Here is a 16,280-nt window from a genome sequence, read left to right on the forward strand (position 1 = left end):
TAGCATATATGTGATTGTACAACATGCACCACACACACACATGCACACAAACTGGAAAGCCATGAGTAGCAGAATTATATAGGCCTGAATTGAATCCCAGATCTCTCATGTAATTTAGGAAAATTACTTCATCATTTAATACTTCAGTGCTCTGATGTATGGGGAAAAAATCCTCCACAGATTATGACATTAAATGAGAGAATGAACATAAAGGGCTTTGAAGTCATACAATCTAGGTTAGAATCCTAGCTCGCACAACACTGGCAAGTAATTTAAAGTCACAAAACATCAGACTCCTTGTTTTTAAAAGCAGGAACAATAATAGTGTCCATCTCATAGGTTTATTGTGAAGGCTAAGTGAGATGAGAAAGAACAGTCCAGTGCCGAGCACATAGGAGGCATCCAGGAAATGATCATTATCTTTTTCTCTTTCTCTTCAGTTCCCAAATGTTGCTCAGGCTGAATTCAAACTCCTATGCTCAAGAGATCCTCCTACCTCAGCCTCCCAAGTAACTGGGACTACAGGTGAATGCCACTGCACCCAGAAAGATATTTTTTCGATAATGCCATGTCCCTCAATTGTGTTATGTTTGAGAATGTCTGTTTGCTGCCTTTTTTTTGAGAATGCCATTTTGGCTGGGTATAATTCTGGAGTCACTTTTACCCACAAAACTTCCCCTAGTCTGTTTTCTTCTGGTTGTAGAAAAGTCTGAAATCAGCCTCCACCTTTTCCTCTTGTAGGTAAATTGCTACTTATGCTTGAATAAGGATCCTTTTACTCATGCAACTGGGCACCGACACTTTGCCAGAGCGCTGTTCTAGGCACTGGCAATATAGCAGCAAAAAAAAAAACCTCCCTGCCTTCGTGGAACTTGCATTATAGTGGAAACTTGAAGTTTAGTAGCTTAATGAGGATTAAGTCTTGTTGTTAAGTATTAAATTTACCAAGATTACCAAGAAAACAGGATGCTTTTGTTTATCTTCAGATTAAATTTTTGTGTCTAATTTATTTATTGCTTGGTTTGTGTCCTCATTTTATTTTCTTAGATATGAAACTTCTCTTTTCATTCCATCTGTCACCTCATCTTTGAGCACTTGTTTCATCAAATACTGGTTCTTATTAGGTTGTTTTATAGAAGGCAGAATTTATAAAGAATTACTTCCTGTTCCATTGGGATATATTGGCATTTAGGCTGGACTTTGTCTTTTGCAAGCAATGCGTGATTTCATGTTGTGCTATAGAATTTTTGCATCGCTGTCTTGCCATTTTATTTCATCTTGCTCATTCTCTGCTATCTCATCTGAGATTTTATTAAAGATTCTGTACTAGGATTCTCTGCTTCTTGTTAGAGTAGAGGGTGGTATACCGTTCCAGTGGAGGAAGAGCTTCAGGCTTTGGCTCATTTCTTGAATTAATATGACGCTCTACAGTCTTCCTTCCCATAAGAGAGAGAGGCAGTTTCAATGTTCATTTTTCATCATCAGCTATTTCTCTCTAGCAGGAGTTCCTGCAAGTCATTGATCAGAAGGAAGAAAAAATGCAAATGCTTATTCATTTTGTTTCTTTCTAGATTTAGCAATATTGGGCAGAATTATGTTTAGCCAATTCAGAAGTTCATCCCCTAGCATTTGGAGTGGGATAAGGAATACAGCCCTGTTACTCTTCCTTACTACTGTATAGAATCTTTTCCCCCTAAGTAACCAGGTTTTGAAGTTTTTGGCTTAGGTCAATGGTTTTTAACTTTGGATACACCTATGGAGCTTTAAAAACTCCTGATGTTTAAAGATCCTGATATTCAGACTGCACCCCAGACCAATTAAATCAGAATCTCTGGAGAAGAAAAACCTGAATATTATTCTTAAATGTTCCCAGGGTGGTTTCAATACTTGAGAACTGCAAGTTTAGGTTATGCTCCTTTCCTTCTTTGGTAGACATAGGAGACTTTAAAAAAAAAAAAAAATGATAACTCATTTTTCTTATTTTATGATATGCTTTGGGAGAGAAATTCTATGATAAAATTTTAATTTGCCATCTTCCTAATCACTTCTTGACAGGAAATTGAAGTTCTCAATAATTATTTGCTAAATGCTTAAATTATTTATCATAGGTATGATGCAGTCCTCTGAAGTCCTCTTCTGCCTTTCCCTCAACAAATTCGTATTTTTCACAGGAAACAAAAGCAAACCAAACAAAATCTTCTCTATTCTGTTCATGGATCACAGAACAATCCTCATTTTGAATAAGAGTATAAGTGTTATGGTTATATAAAGTATTAGGAAAATCATAAATTCACTTATTCAACTTGAGGGATCTAAAGTCATGATTCTTCTCTTCAACATCTTGAATGTATGTGTGCATGTGTATGTGTGTACTCTGTGTATGTGTGTATGCACATATATGCACACATGTATACGGGGAAAAGAGAAATGACAGGACCTTGAGAGATGCCTGTATTAAACATGCAGGCAGGAAAAGAGAATCCAGTGAAGGTGACTTAGAGAAGTCAGAGAAATAGGAGAACAACTGGATGCAAGCCTTAGGAGGGTAGAAAGTATGTCTAAATTTTTCATTTTGTACCTTCAGTGCCTAACATAGTGGCTAGCACAACTTGGGTAATTAATATATATTTGTGAAGAGAACTAATGAATGAATAAAAGAAAAATATACTGTCACAAATGCCAGCAGAAGAGTGGCAAGTCGTATTCTATAAAGAGACATCCGTAAATGGACTATGGAGGCTATTGCATTTGATCATTGAGAAATCATGGAAGGGACTTCATGTTAGCAAGAAGTGAAGGCAACTAAAACTAGATGCAGTGAATATGGATTCCCTCCTCCAGAAGTTGACAAAGAATAGGAAAATAAAGTGAAGGAAGGGTAGTCAGTGATAACTAAGGAAGGAAGCACTCTGCAAGAAAGCTTTATTTTAAAATTGTGAAGATTTGGATTTCTGGTTTCTGGAAGCTGAGAAACTGCCATTCTAATAAGTAAAAAGCTGGAAAGACTAAAAAAAATCAACAATTCTTCCTGGATCAATAAGAGAGGTGAGAGAGAACACAGAAGAAACTCTGCCGCACGATTGGAGAGACAGACAGGTAAGCATAAGGAGTCACAGCTTATTGGACCAGAGACTCACAAGCAGAAACCACCACAGGAACCAGTACTGGGGTAAAAAACCTGAACTGTACTTGACAAATTGCTGAAGACTCAGTGTAGACAAATCTGAGATTAAAAACTCTGGGGCAGGGGCCAGTCTTGGGGAGACCCCCACACTTTCATTAGTTTTACCTCCAGGCTCTTGACCATGTTCTGATAGTAAACATCAGAGAAAAATCCCCTCATGTGTATGACAGGGGGAGGGGAAAAGGAGCCATTTTAAAATATGACGGAGCACTCTGTTCTTCTTAATAAGGCCCTTGAGATCCAGGAAGCTCAGAGAACACCAAGTAGTGTGAATGCAAAATAATAATAATGATGATGATAATAATAATAACAGACTAGTTAACCAGAGCCTAACCTGATGGGGAATTAGCAGAACCTAAATGATGTGGAGGAAAAGAAACGTCCAACTCCAGTCAGCTGTAGCTTTCCACTTGGAAGAAGGGAAATATTCAACTCCAGCACATGCTAGCCATCGTGTCCCATCTAAGGGAGAAGAAAGAAACTGAGAAGCATTTGTGAAATTCACAGTCCAGAGGCATAATCTCACTAAAGACTGAGACCTAATTGTAGGACTATAGGATGCTTCCCCCAACACACACACACCTTACCACTACTTTATAAAGGCCTATTTATAGCAGTTCTTTATACCTGCTACATCATGTCTGACTATCAAGAAAATATTACAAGGCACACTAAAAAACAAATAACACAATCTGAAGAAAAAGAGGAAGCGTCAGAACCAGATATGGCAGGGATTTTGGAATTATCAGACCAGGAATTTAAAACCACTATAATTAACATGCTAAGAGCTCTAATAGGTAAAGTTAGACAGCATACAAGAAAAGATGGACAATGTAAGCAAAGGGATGGAAATCCTAAGAAAGATTTTTTAAATGCTAGAAATCAAAAACACTGTAACGGAAGTAAAGAATTCCTTTGATGGGCTTATTAGTAGACTAGACAAAGCTGAGGAAAGAATCTCTGAGCTTGATTATATACTAATAGAAACTTCCAAAAGTGAAAAGCAAAGACAATAAAGACTGAAAAAAACAGCACAGAATATACAAGGACTGTAGGACAATTAAAAAGGTATTACAGGCCGGGCGCGGTGGCTCACGCCTGTAATCCTAGCACTCTGGGAGGCCGAGGCGGGTGGATTGCTCAAGGTCAGGAGTTCGAGACCAGCCTGAGCGAGACCCCGTCTCTACTAATAATAGAAAGACATTATATGGACACCTAAAAATCTATATAGAAAAAAAAAATTAGCCGGGCATAGTGGCGCATGCCTGTAGTCCCAGCTACTCGGGAGGCTGAGGCAGTAGGATCGCTTGAGCCCAGGAGTTTGAGGTTGCTGTGAGCTAAGCTGACGCCACGGCACTCACTCTAGCCTGGGCAACAAAGTGACACTCTGTCTCAACAAAAAAAAAAAAAAAAAAAAAAAAAAAAAAAAAAAGGTATTACATACATGTAATGGGAATACCAGAAGAAGAAAAAAAAAGAGAAAGAAACAGAAGAAATATTTGAAACAATAATAAATGATAATTGTCTTCGAGTCAATGTGAGATACCAAACCAGAGAACCAGGAAGCTCAGAAAACCCCAAGTAGGATGAATGCAAAGAAAGAAAGACAGAAATAAGGAGAAGAAAAGGAAAAAAAATCTGAAAAAAAGCAGAGGGGAAAAAACAACTTATATATAGAGTGTCAACCTAAAATAAATGACCAAGAAAGATCTCAATTAATGGAGGTTTATTAAGCCAAAGTTGAGGATGTATGCAAGAAAAACATAAACCACAGATAAAACTATGACTGTTCTGCTGAAGGGGAATTTGGAATTTTCAGTATTTAAAAGCATACAGAAAGAAAAAAAAGGCAGGGGGGTAGTGAGAGAAAATGGTTACATTCTTGTGAGACCCAGGAAAATCTACTTTTTACATAAAACAAGGAGAATGTTAGACAATGAAGAGAGTCATCAGTTATGTAGATATCCCTGGGTAGGTGGAAAAATGTCTGAACCTATCTTGTCTCTCTTCTGCACCTGTGAGGATAAACTTGTAATTCATGAGTAGAATGGAATTGGAAGAGAATTTAGTTTTAGGAGCTAGAAGTAGCCTGCAGACCTGAAGTTACAATTTGCATGTCCTTGCTTATGGTAGGCCAGCAAGGAATTTCCATAATGAATGAATGTGGGGCCAGCCTTTTACAGGTGCCTTTACCTTCTCTTTTGCATAAGGTGGGGCGGGGCAGTGCTGAGATTTTTATTTTCTTTTACAAGGGGAACAATGATAAGAATTGAATCCAACTTCACCTCAGAAATGATGTAAGCAAGGAAACAGTGGAATAAAATATGTAAAGTGTTGAAAGAAAAAACCCACCAACCCAAAATTTTGTACCTTGTGAAATTATCCTTTAAATGTGAAGGAGAAATAAAGACTTTCTCAGACAAACAAAAATTGAGGGAATTTGTTGCCAGTAGTCTTGCCCTGCAGGAAATGTTAAAAGAAGTTCTTTAGAGTGGAGAAGAATAATATAGGTTAGAAACTTGGATTTACATAAAGAAAGGAAGAGCATCAAAGAAGAAATAAGTGAAGGTAAAATAAAAACTTTAATTTTTCTTATGCTTAATTGATCTAACAAATAACAGCTATTCATATAATAATACTATTATGTTTGTTTAAGTATAGATCATATGTATGCATATATATAAGCAACATCAATGGAAGCAATGATAAAAGGGATAAGAGGGAATAATTAAGATTATTTTGCTTTTATAAGGTAGTCACATTACCCATAAAGCAATACAGTGTTATTTGAGTATAGACTTAAATTGGTTGTAAATTTATGTTACAAAGCTCTAGGGCAACCACTTAAAAAGTTAAAAAAAAAAAAAAGTTATGACTGATATACTAAGAAAGGAGGAGAGAAAATGGAATCACATAAAATGCTCAATTCAAACCACAAAAGGGAGAAAAAGAGTAGAAGACAAAAATAGGAACAAAGAACAAGGGCAAAAAATAGAAAACAGTAATGAATATGATAGATATTAATCCAACTACGTCAATAAACATTTTGAATGTCAATGGTCTAAATGCACCAATTAAAAGACAGATTGACAGAGTAAATTTTTAAAAAGACCCAACTATATGTTATCTACAAGAAACTCATTTCAACTATAAAGGCACATATAGATTAAAAGCAAGTGGATGGAGAAAAAATATATACCATACTAACATTAATCAAAAGAAAAAAAAATAGCTACATTAATTTCAGACAGAGACTTTAAAGCAAGGAAAGTTATCAGAACTAAATAATGGTGTTATATAATAATAAAGGGGTCAATTCTCCAAGAAGACAGAACAATCCTTAACATGTATGTGCCTAACAACAGAGCATCAAACTATGTGAGGTAAAAAAAATGATATAACAGCAAGGAGAATCAGATGAATCTACTATCATAGAGAATTCAACACTCCCCTGTCCGGAATGGAAAGATCCAGCAGGCCAAAAATCAGTAAGCACATATCAATAAACTGGATATAATGGACATCTATATACTACATCATCCAACAACAGCAGAATACACATTCTTCTAAAGCTCACATGGAACATTCACCAAAATAAATCCCATTCTGGGCCATAAAATACACCTGAAGAAATTTTCAAAAAATTATCTTAGATAACATAACAATGTTTGTTCTCAGACTGTAATGGAATTAAACTAAAAATCAATAACAGAAAGATAATTACAAAATGTCAAAATATGATTAAACAACACATTTCTTTTTTTGAAGTAGTAAAATTGTACTTGCAAATAATATGGTTGTTTACATAAAAATTCAAAGAAATCTATAAAACAAATATACTTAAAGTAATAAAAGATTTTAACACATTTCTAAATAACACATGAGTCAAAGAAAAAAATCATAAGAGAAATTTAATATTTTTAACTAAATGGAAAAGAAAACACAACTTACAAAATTCATAGGATGCAGCAAAAAAAGCACTTAGAGGGAAATTTATAGTATTGAACGCATATATTATAAAAGAAGAAAGATCTAAAATGAACTAAATTTCTGCCTTAGGAAACTATTAGAAAAATAAGAATAAATTAAATACAAAGTTAACAGAAGGAAAGAAATAATAATTAGTGCAAAAATCAATGAAATTGAAAATAGGAAATAAATAAAGAAATAGGAAATCAATGCACAGCACCAAGAGTGAATCCTAATGTAAACCATGGACTTTGAAGGATTATGATGTATCAATGTAAATTCATCAACTGTAATAAATATACACCCCTGGTGGGGGAATGCTGATAATGAAGGAGGCTATGCATGTGTAGGGGCAGAGAGAAATCTCTTTACCTTCTCAGTTTTGCTGTGAAACTAACACTGCTCTAAAAAAAATGTCTTTTTGAAAAAGTTTTAAATTAAAATAAGTTATAAAGACTTCAGTGTATTTTGTGCCAAGAGAAAAAAAACCAAATGAGAAGAAATGTTTAAATAGGAGCATGCCCCATTCTGCTATCCACATTCCATTAAAATACATTGTGTAAGAATTGATGTTCCTGATAGGACTATATTAACACATTAACTATATAGAGATTATGCAAGGATTTAGAAGGTTTTTTTTAGCTGTGGAATTTATCAGTTTTAATATATACATTTTACAATTTACATTATAATTGTCACATTAGAAGTATTTCTAAAACTTATTTGACTGGAACTTTTTTTAAAAAAGCATCTTAAGGGACTAGCATTGCATATAACATGCTTTGTAAAATATGCTTTGAAGTAAAAATTCTTTAAGAATGTTTGCATCTAAATTCCTATATTCCTTTTATTTAATGTAAGTGCTATTTAAAAATAAGTGCTTTTTTTGAAGAGGGTGGATAGAGCTGTATGGCCAAACAGAAACCTCCAGCAATCGTCCCTCTGCACAAACACCTAATTTAACAACTATCCATGCAAGCAAGCACTTTCAGAAGAAATAAAAATCAGGTGAGTGATCATACTACCTTGTTTTAACATTAGTCAAGGAAAGAGGAACTGATGAGGTCAGAAAAGATAGTCTTGAATTGCCTATGTCCCCAATCCCCCAGGAGTGCCTTGCCAGCACACCAAGTGGAAAGAGAATCTGTGTGCCCAGGGGAGGGAGAGAAAAGTGACTGTAGGGCTTTGAATTGAAATTCAGGACCACTCTGGCATAGGGGAACACAACACAGGGCAGAATTCTGCCAGTGCCCACAGCGGGAGCATTTTGACCAGCCTGGCCAAAGGGAAATCCTCTACCTCGAAGCCTGTCTTGAAGCCCGGTGCTAGCCCCACGATTGACACAAAAAGGCAGGCTGGGGCCTGGACTAAGTTTGTAAGGCAGTCAGGCCACAAAGGCTGCAGTCCTTGGGCAATTGCTGTGGCTGTGCTGGCAAGGAGCCAGTGGACTTGAGGCACACATGTCTCAGTGAGACACTAGGAGCTGCAGCCAAACCAGTGCCAGCATTAACTGTCCCCCAACTACAAGCAGTGTGGCTCAGGGACAGTGTCCTTCCACTTGGGGAAAGTAAAGGGAAGAGTTCAAAGGATTTTGTTTTGCAATGTGGGTACCAGCTCAACCACAGTACAAAAAAGTACCAAGCAGACTCCCAAGGCCCCTGACTCTGGCCTAAGTTCCTGGATGGCACCCCGTGCCAGAAAGAAACATGCTGCCTTGAAAGGAAGGACCCAGTCCTGGCAGAATTCACCACCTGCTGACTAAGGAGCCCTTTGGCTTTGAATAAACATCAGAGGTAGCCAGGCAATGGTCACCACTGGCTTTGAGTGAGACTGGGCTGGCTTCAGGTGTGACTTGGAGCTGGTGGCCACAAGGTAGTATCCACATCACTCCTGCCCCAACTCTAGCAGCCCAGCAGAGAGTAAGAGAAGAGAGGGAGAGACTTTGCCTGGTAATCCAGGGAATTCTCTTAAATCTTGTCCAAGTTCACCAAGGTAGTACCACCAGGAGTCTGCAAGAGTCACAGCATTACTGGGCTTGGGGCACTCCCAGTGCTGATACAGCTACAGTGACCAGAGACTTAGCCCACAACACTCAATTCTCTTTGAGTATCTAGAAAGCCTTCTCAAGAAGGATGGGGTCAAACAAGCCCAGACTGTGGAGATTAAAATAAATACCTAAATCTTCAATTTCCAGACATCCACAGACATCCACAAACATCAAAAACATCCAGGAAGACATGACCTCATAAAATGAACTAAATAAGGTACCAGCGACCAATCCCAGAGTAATTGAGATAGGTGATCTTTCAGACAAAGAATTCAAAATGGCTGTCCTGAATAAGGTCATTGAACTTTAAGAGAACACAGAGAAGAAATTCAGAAGCCTGTCAGAAAAATTTAACAAAGAGATTGGAATAATAAGAAAAAAAAAAAATCAAGCAGAAATTCTCAAGTTTAAGAATCCAATGGACAAACTGAGAAATGCATCAGTCTCCCAACAGCAGAATGGACCAAGCAGAAGAGAGAATTAGTGAGCTTGAAGACAGGCTGTCTGAAAATACACAGTCAGAAGAGAAAAAACAATAAATAAGAGTAAAGCATACCTACAAGATCTAGAAAAATAGCCTCAAAAGAGCAAATCTAAGTGTTATTGGCCTTAAAGAGGAGGTAGAGAGAAAGGCTGGGGTAGAAAGCTTATTCAAAGAACTAGTATGCCTATATCACAACATCACATGTACCCTATAAAGTTATACATGACTATTATGTACCTATAATAATTAAAAATAAAAATAATTTAAAAGCCCTTTGTAAAATTACAGTATCATTTTCTGTTATTTTCTATTGCAAATATGCAACAATTGTTTCATTTATAATTTAAATAGGATTTAAGGGAAAGGATTAAAATCTCATACTTTTGAGGGTCAGAACTGGTTTGGAATGCTGTTCCACCACTTTTTAGCTGAGCAATCTTACACAACTTACTGAACCTACTCATGGAACCAAGATCCCTAACTCTATCATATCAGCACAGACAATAATCAACTTTGTAGCAGATACAGCAATGAATTAGGAGTATGATTACAAGGACTATTTCCAGAAATCTCTGGAGAGGTTTATAACATAAACATGTAGACAGAATTAACAAACATGCAGTCAATTGAAATGCCTAGGGAAAACAAAAGGAAAAAGAAAAGAAATCCAAAGTGATTTGTGTGAGAGGGAAGTGTCACAGATTGTGCTTACTTACCCTTAAAGAATGGGCAAGTGCATGAGGCATGCAGTAGACAATAAATGATGAATAGTTAATTAATTTGGTCTGGTTCACAAAGCAATCTAAACTTTGATGGAAAACAGACATTCCTCCTCCCTGTTGCTGTTTCTTGTTAAAATATCAAGTTGCTTTGTAAAATACATTTTTTTTAAATGATTAAGCTAAGCCTCTGACCAGCAAGAAAGCTCGCTCTGGACTAAGTAGAAGAGTTTGGGTTCATACGTAGTTTTATTTCACATGAAAATGAAGACAACACAATTTATGATGCTCTCCAGTTATAAGGAACAAAAAGAAGACAGTACTATCAAGTTTAGTGGTTAAGAACATGGGTTTTGGCATCCTGGATTTGATTCTAGTTCTTGCACGCAGTAGGTATATTATCTGTGACAAGTATTTTAATATCTCTAAGTACCAGGCTCTTCATTTGTATAGTGGGCATAAAAATATAAGCCATTCGAGTTGTTTTAAAGATTATGATAGTATGCAGTGTTTGACTCCTAAAGTTATATATCCCTCACCATCAAAGGTAAATCCCAATGAATGATAGCTATTCTGAATACTTTAATACTGTTGACACTGTAACCATGTAGGTTTTAGACTCCATCAGATCTGGATTCAAAATCCTCACTTTGCCACCTATTGAATGCATGACCACAGAAAGTCATTTACTTCTCTGAACCTCATCTTCGTGTTTCAGATGAGTATAACAATACCTACCTCTTTGCTAACAATGAAGGTTAAGTGAAATAATGTATGGAAGGTATGCCTAACACCTGGTAGGCATTCAACAAATGCCAGTCCCCTTTCTGCCACTCTCCCTAGAAAATAATTTCCAGATTTTTACCATGGAATCCAAGGTCCTTCACAATGTGACCCCAAGCTCTTTTTCCAGCCTCAGCTGCCAATGCCTTCCCTCTTATACTCCATTTCCTTCTCTCTTCTTCCTCTCCTTTCCCTAACTCTTCTCTCTCCCAGCTCATAACTTTCCAGCCTTCGAACTGGCATTACGCTTTTTGAGAATATAGCCCCTTTTGAGAGAATCTAATCAGAGGAAGAGAAAGAAAGCTCTACATCTCGTCTTCAGAATGAAGTAAAGTCAAAAACTCTCTTATATCGAGGCTCATAGTCACCCCAGAGAGCTGAGCCATTGGTGCCCTCCAAATGACAAAAAGTCACAAGGCTTTCTGTGTGTCACTTTGGCTGGAGCAGCATCTAGATGCTACATAGTCACAGTCGTCTCTCTTGCTCTGAGAATTGAGGGCCATGATATAAGCTTGAGTGCAGGTGAGGAAGAAGCAAGAATTCATTCCTGAGATGCAGGCAGGAAGATCTGGTAGGATCTTTGTGAGTTTGGATTTTAGAGTAATGGGCAGCCATTGAAGCTTTTGAGGAGTAGAAAAATATGATCATAGGCATGTTTGAGAAAGAGTGAATATGTGTTATTACTTAGAGGAGGGTGAGGCTAGATACAAGACTTTTTGTTGTTGTTGTCATTTTAACCATGTTTAAATGTACAATTCATTGGTATTAATTACATTCACAATGTTGTGCAGCCATTGCCACCATCCACTTCCAAAACCCTTACATCACCCCAAACAGAATCACTGTAACTATTAAGCAATAACCTATTCCTCCCTCTCCCAGCTCCTTAGAATGTGCAATTCTTCCAGTTTTCAAGCTTGAGCTACTGAGGAAGATGATGGTGGAAGTTACTTAGGAAAACAAGAAAATGAGGAAGAACTTGTGAGGGTGTGGGAAGGAGATGAGAAGTTAATGTTAATTCAGTCTTAGACATATTGAGTTTGAGGTTCTCAGTAGGTGTTCAATAGAGAGGTTTGGAACTAATAAATAGGAACCTGATACTTTACATACAAGGAAGGTGGGAAAAATAACAAAAAGTTTCAAGAGCACAAGGAAGACTGAGGGTGAATCCCTGCATGTTTCAGGAGTGGAGAAAAAAAGAAATAAGACCACAAAGATCTTTGAGAAGGAAACCAGGATAAAGGCATGTCAATTATTTTCAAGAAGTGAATGAGGAAGAACCCAGTTCATGGTCTTCCACATCAACTACTCTCTTACTAGTACTCTCAATGTTTTTGCTCTATTGTTCTTCATTACATCCAGCTGGAAAACTTTCTCCCTGAATGAATCCAGTAATTTACTTTATGGAATCCTTGAAGAGAAACAAGACACTGTATATGCAGTCCATTATAAATCCATGGCTAATACCTCGCTGAGCCCTCAACACAGACTTGTCCTTGCTCATTCTCATTCTTTAGTGTCTATGTAGATCATTCAACTATCCTTCAATTTCCAACTCTTAGATCTCTCCCTCTGCCCATTCTCAGAAAAATTCACTGATCCACAAATAAATTGAACAAATATGTATTTACTCAAACTGTGTTCAGTGCATCCTAGTTTATAGAGAAAATAGAACACATCAGAAGAGCTTTCTGCCTTGGCACCCATTCTTTCCTGTTTCTCTATTATGACAATGGAAGTGATGCTCTTGCTCTGATCTAAGCTAACTTCCCTATCTTTGCTCTAGAGATTCCATTTGTATCACATTGGTCCCAGTGGCTTCAGCTTCTGTGTCTTCTGGGCCCTGATGCCTTCCAGTCAGTATGTCTATAGTTTGAAACATATTGGTTCTCTTCAAACCCCTATCTCCTCCAGGTACCACTGTCTCTCCTCCCTGTTGCAACCATATTTCCCAAGATTTGTGCACATTCACCATATGTACTTCCTCCTCGTTTCTCAATTCCTAGTCTACTTATTTCGATCAAGCTGTTCTAGATAAGGTCACCAATGTCCTATTGGTTGATAAACTCTATAGATATTTTTCAGTCTTATCTTTCTTCACATTATTAATTACTTCCTCCTTCTAGAAACAAACATCCCCTGTCTTTGTTCCCCAAGTGAAGATTAACATCTCTCCCCTATCTCACTCTTAACAGATCTGCCTTCTACATTAGTGATAAAATAGATCTCATCTTCCTCTGACAGTTACTGACCTTTCTCATCCCCATTCCCAGCCAAGCTTCTTGAAAGAGTAGTCTCAATTTTTCCCCTTCCAGTTATACTTAGTCTTAGCCAACTTGATCTCTTACAGCATAAGACACTGTCAGCCATTTCCCTTCCTGAAAAACTCTATTACTTTGGCATAAAAAAAAAATGCATCCACTTCATGTTTCTCCTTCTTCTCTGGCCAATTCTTTCTCCTGATAGTTTTTCACCTTCCATTACTTTACCTGTTAGTAGTTCTCCAGCACTAGGGACAGTGGTGACTATGAGAGTGCATCTCCCATAGGGTTATTGTGAGCATTAAATGAAATAACAAGGATTCTGGTTCAGTATTGCTGACTAGAGACATCAGACACCTGCTCTCTCTAGAAAGAAGAACCAAAATTATGAGTAGAGAATCATACCTTGAACAGAATATCAAAGAGAGAACACTGGAGTCTAATGGCAAACTCACAGGAAATACCTGAGGCACAGAAGAGAAGAAAGTGAGAGGTCAACTTAGCCGAAATCGGCAGGAGCCCAGAGAGACTCAGTATTTTGAGGGAAAGGTAAGTGAGAGAACCCCGATGGTCGACATCCCTGCTGCGGACCACCGTGATCCCAACTGTGGGAGAGCTACCCAGGGAAAGGATGGTACAGTGGTGCAGCACAATAAAAAGGCAGCTCTGGAGACAAACGAAACCAAAGTATGTGCTTTCTAGAGCCTGAGAGCTCCCTTCCTGGGGCTATGAAAAGTGACTTCATCCCCAGATACAACACAAACTCTGTGCTCTGCCTTACCAGCAGAAAATGAAATCCCCTCCCACCAATGGAGCAGCCTCTGTGCTCTGGATCATGGGTAGAGAACAGGTCCCCTTTCCCCCCTCTACATACCACTGCAGGCCCAGCTGCTGCTGCTGCTGCCCAAAGAGGCTGGGGAAGGCAAACCTAAGCGCTGCCTGGGTGGACTTGTGAGTGGTGACTGTGACCCACTGGTGGTGTGGCTTCTGTGCCTAGGGCAAAGAGCAGGGTCCTTCTCCCCTCCCTGAGTGGCACTGTGGCACTGCTGTTGCAGAGAGCAGGAGAGCCTGAAAGCTGCATGTTTGGGGCTGTGGGTGGCATCCCTGCATCATAGCTACTGTCAATACCTGTTGGCATTGCTTGGAACCGAGAGTCATCCCACCACTGCTACTGGAACTCACCCACCTGGACCACTGCTGCCACTACCTGCATTCACGCAAAAACTACCACCTCTGCTGAGGGAGGGTGGGGCTAGCAGTCCTACCCTGGAGCTGTCTGTTCCTTTTGGGAGAAGCCTACTCTCTCTGGAGGCAAGCCCCTAGCACAGCTACACCTCCCCTGCCAGAGAATTTCAGCCACAACCCACAATCAATCTGGTAGCTTTGCATGCAGTGGGTTCAGCTGCCTCTATCACCTCTGCTGCAGCTCGGCCAGGGTAGGAGTTGGGAATCTGGGCACCTTTGTGCCCTCAAAGGACAGAGACTGCTGTCATTGCCAAGAGGGGAAATATGAGTAGCTGTGTATGCCACAGCTACCTACCTCTGCTTATCTTGTCAAGAGGGGCCAGCCCTCCTATTGCAAGCTCACAGTGTACCCACCCTTTTCCTGCCTGAGCATGCTTCCAGACCAGGAAATCGCCCCATCCTTCACTATCACAGCCAGAGCCTGAACTCAGGGAGGCTTGAGGGCAAGTCTGCCAGCCCAGTCTCAGTCTAGTCCCCCCAGTACTCAAGCATGACATCCAGGGGCCTGAGGATTACCTAACCTTGTCCACCACTACAGTGGACAGGCACCTGAACACTCTTCCAGAGGTCTGAGGTCCAACTGACCAAAATTGCCAGCAACACCACAGTGAGTACCTAGCTGCACAAGCCAAAAGGCAGTATACCTCTCTCTCTTTCCACTAAGCAGCAGGGTTCCCAGAAGAGGAGAACAGGTGAATCGTAAAGCTATCTGTTTTGAGCTGAGGGAAGAGGTTGCAGATGAGAAAGAATCAGCATGAGAACTCTGGCAATATGAAAAAACAGGCTATTTCAACACCCCCAAATCATCACACTAGCTCTCCAGCACTGTACACAAATAAAAAGGAAATTTTTGAAATGTTAGATATGGAATTCAAAATATGGATTGCAAGTAAGTTTAATGGGATAGATGTGAAAGTTGAAAACCAACAAAAAGTTATTTAAAAAAATCAAGACATGAATGAAAAATTCACCAAAGAGATAGATTTAAAAAAACACGGAACTTCTCAAAATGAAGGCATCATTTAGGGAATTTCAAGATATAGAGGAAAGTTTCAACAATAAACTAGACCAAGCAGAAGAAAGAATTTCTGAGCTTGAAGACAAGGTTTTGAATTTACTCAGTCAGTCATAAATAAAGAAAAAAGAATCAAGAGAAATGAACAAAGTCTCCAAGAAATATGGGATTATATAAAGTATACAAATATAAGAATCATAGGTATCCCTGAGGGAGAAAAAGAAAAAAGAATGGGAAACTATTGGAGGAAATAATGGAGGAAAACGTCCCTGGTCTTGCTAGAGATTTAGACATCTGGATACAAGACCATCAAACTTCTGGAAGATTCATTGCAAACAGGACATCACCAAGGCACACAGTCATCAGACTAGCCACAGTCAAATTGAAAAAGAAAATCCCATAAACTTCAATACAAATGCATCAAGTATTTTACAAAGGAAAACCCATCAGACTAACAGAAGACTTCTCAGCAGAAACCTTCCAAGCCAGAAGGGACTGGGGCCCCATCTTTAGTCTTCTTAAACAGAATAATTGTCAGCCAAGAATTTTGTATCCCACAAAACTAAGTTTTAT

This window comes from Eulemur rufifrons, chromosome 6 (genome assembly GCF_041146395.1).
Source record: "Eulemur rufifrons isolate Redbay chromosome 6, OSU_ERuf_1, whole genome shotgun sequence".
Taxonomy (NCBI): domain Eukaryota; kingdom Metazoa; phylum Chordata; class Mammalia; order Primates; family Lemuridae; genus Eulemur; species Eulemur rufifrons.